This window comes from Thalia democratica, chromosome 6, assembly GCF_965202585.1.
Source record: "Thalia democratica chromosome 6, ktThaDemo2.hap1.1, whole genome shotgun sequence".
NCBI classification, from domain to species: Eukaryota; Metazoa; Chordata; class Thaliacea; order Salpida; family Salpidae; genus Thalia; species Thalia democratica.
In genome coordinates, this window is record NC_139170.1 from 63434760 (window position 1) to 63438407 (window position 3648).

Genomic DNA, 3648 nt, shown 5'->3' on the forward strand with positions numbered 1-3648 from the left:
GCTATTTAACATAACTATAAAAGGATATCTTCAACGGTGCTTAAATCCTAAAAAAGCTCTTAATAGTATAAATTTTATATCATCTGTTGTCATCATTAAACATCACAAAACATCACAGATCCTAAGTTGTCTGTTTTTTAAGCTAAAAAATTCAGTTGCTAAGATAATAAATCAAGAAATCTAAATAAAAACCATACTGCTGTATTTTTGCATGCTAAGTATTGTTTTTGATGGCTCATTAACTTTTATTGCATGGTATATGTTTACTCTTTAGAATGTTTTATTATGGCATCTTTCAATTACTTAATTTAAACTAAATGTTGTTGTAGTGTTCTAAATCGTTTTAATAGCTAATTATCTTTATTGGAACTTTTTTAGTTATCTTAATTAATAACCTGTCTCGAAAATAAGATATTTCTAAAAAAAAAATGTTATATTGTATATTAATACTAACTAAACTACTAAGATTTGTCCTACTAAACAACAAAAACAATTCAATTAAACATAAAAAAGTTGTTCTAAAGACCTTTGAACTATAAAAAAAATAATAGTAGATGGTAGAATGGTTTTATCCAATAAAAATAACCTTAAAAAACTTTTAAAGCCATAAAGATATTAACATACTTTTCAAATAATTAAAAAAAATATTTTACCGTAAACTGTTATAAAACAACATTTAATTATATATCTTTACAGTTTTGTATCATAGCGTTTTAAATTTTTAAAGTTATGAACTAAATCTAACGAGAAATTTTGCTTAAAATATACTTACGCTTAAATACGTTTGAAAATAAGATTGGAAACATAAAGATTTTTATATTATTACATTGCTTGAATAATATGTTATAAAAACTTGATTTATTTAAAAGCGAACTTATTTATGCTTTCAATAAAAATAACATATAAAAGTAAATTTTTAACTTTTTTAAATTAGTTTATTTATATAAGTTAACATGATTTTATTTTGTCTTTGTTTTGTAAATAATATAAATATAATAATAATATAATAATTTTTTATTGTTAATAAACTAAACAGTTTTAACTTATATGTTTTATACAAAGTTTCACAGTGCTTCTTAGGTGAATATTAACAATTTTATTTCAACAACATCTTTTTTTAACAACTACCTATTAAAAATATTTGATGTTTTTCCTACTTTAAAAGTGATTATAATGTTTTAATAATTACAATGTAAACCTGAATTCCTTTATTTTAGTATAGTATCTAATAAGACATTATTTTAATTTATCACAATTGCTATCTTACAAATTGCGTATATTAAAATATAAATTTTTTTGTAGCTAATGTTATTTTCACAAATGTGCACAAATTTTTAAAGTCAAATTTTTGACTACATAAGTTTTATTGTATTCATTAGATAGACTGTTATGAAGTTATCTTGCTGACTTTAAAATCATCGAAAAAACATAATCATAATTTTAGAGTTAATTCATAATCATAATTTTTTTTATGTCAGAACCTTACCTTTTGAATATGAGTAGCAAAGTTTATTGTTGAATTAGCTAAAAGTGGTCTTTTGAACTTAAGTTATAAACTTAATATTTTCTTCTGTTTCTTTTAAATAAGACAAAACCAATTCATCGTTTTTAGAACGATCAAAACGTTTCGGTTTAGTTCCACACACGATAGGTTTTTCTTTAACATTAAAAAAAATCTTACTAAGTATATTAAAAATGTTCAGTTTTAAACAGATAAGTATAAACTTCCTAACAAATAAGAGGTTTTAATGAAGGATCAAAATAACAGAAAAGAACAAATGTTATTAAAATATTGTAAAACATGTAAATTTTACGTGTACTAATTTTTAAGTGAAAACTAACAAGTCTTAAAAGAAATAACTTTACTTCTTTTTTAAACAATTAGAAGCAATAAAAACAAATAGTACTGCTTAGTTTAAATTTTTTTATACATAAATTCAACGTCTGACTAAAATTAGTTTCAATTTAGATGTCGATTTCTTGGTAAAAATTTAATACATTAACAACTAATTATTTTAGATATTGTTTTAAATTTACTTTACATCCTTTAACTTTAACCCTCTTTTCGCTGAATAGTGAATGTATCGGAGATAAATAAAATGGCATAACTAGCTTTAAAAATAACGCGTGTTAGATCTTATGACCTTTAAAATAAATTTTAGTACAAAAGTCTTAAATTATAAAGTAAAAAGGTTATTGTTATACATAATCTATTTTTATTACTTATCTAAATCTTTATAATTTTGTCTTTAATCGCCGTTTTAAAACTTATATGTTTTCAAACTGTATAAGGATTAATTTTAGCTGTATTTTTTAAGACTTAATAATTCTAGTTAATAAAATTTATTAGCTATAATTATTTAACAATAGAATTTTTGTTTTAGCTTTAAATTTTTATACCGTAAATTGTTTAGCTAATTTGTACTTAAAAGTTGTTATTGAAAGATTTTTGACTTAAAGTAGTAAATTAAGTACTTTTCTATGTCTACACTTAACATAGTTTTAAAATTTTATTGAACAAAATCTAATATAATGTATAATTTTTTTATTATTTGTTTAAATACTAAAAATTCATTGTTTAAGTGGTTTATATAAACTATTCAAAATTAAATAGTAGTTTAATAATTTTTAGAAATAGTAGTTTTCAAAACAAATAAAGAAAATAAATCTATTTAAGTAATGTACTAAGTTAGGGTTTTATTAAATACAACAGTTGGGTAAAACAAGGACGTATAATGTCTCTAAAACAGTTAGTTTAAAGTTGTTCTTGTAAAAGATTTAATCTTATTTAACTCCAAATTAAAGTTTTTTCTTGCAAAATCAAACTAGAGTTCAGTCGTTTTGATGGCCCATTAGCCTAATTAAGTTTTAATAATTTCGTTAACTCAAATCTTAACAAATATTCATGTTAACTTATTTAAGGACGTTTTTTTTTTAATTTAAAAGATGACAAAAAAAAAAGATATTATAAACACATAAACTAAAACTGTTTAATTATTAAGTTTATGAAGTCTTGTCTTATATATAACTATGTTTGTTTTAACTAAAGAACCAACTATAACTGTATTTGTTTTCATAAAACAAAAATATATAATAAAACTTTATTTATAAATTTTGCTAAAAAATAAAATAGAATAAGCATAACGTTTTAAACTCAAAATTTTACAAATAAACTTTATTTATATTTTTTAAAAAAAGGTGTTACTTAAATGTTTATAAGGAAAAACGTTTACTTTAAAAATACTTTAGGATAGTTTGGTATCTAAAAATCAAACGGTATAAGTTTGGATAAATTCTGTTTCATACGAGTTCTTTCAAAAATTTCAATTTCTAGTTTACACCTAAAATAACTTTAAATTAGTGAATTACTACATTTCATTAAGATTAATCAACTTTTTTTTCTTACATCTACTTTACTCAATATTTAATAAAAAAAATGTAAATCACAATATAGTAAATTTATAACTTCATAAAAACTAATTGAGAACCTGCTTTAAAAGTATAACAAAGTGATAGTTTAAAACTTTAAAAATATATAAAAAAGGTGAATTTGTTTATACATTATGTTGTTCAAGATCAATCATGCTTTTGTACAAAACAAATGAATTAAATTAATTTAATTTATTTATTTAATTTTACTCAAACTAT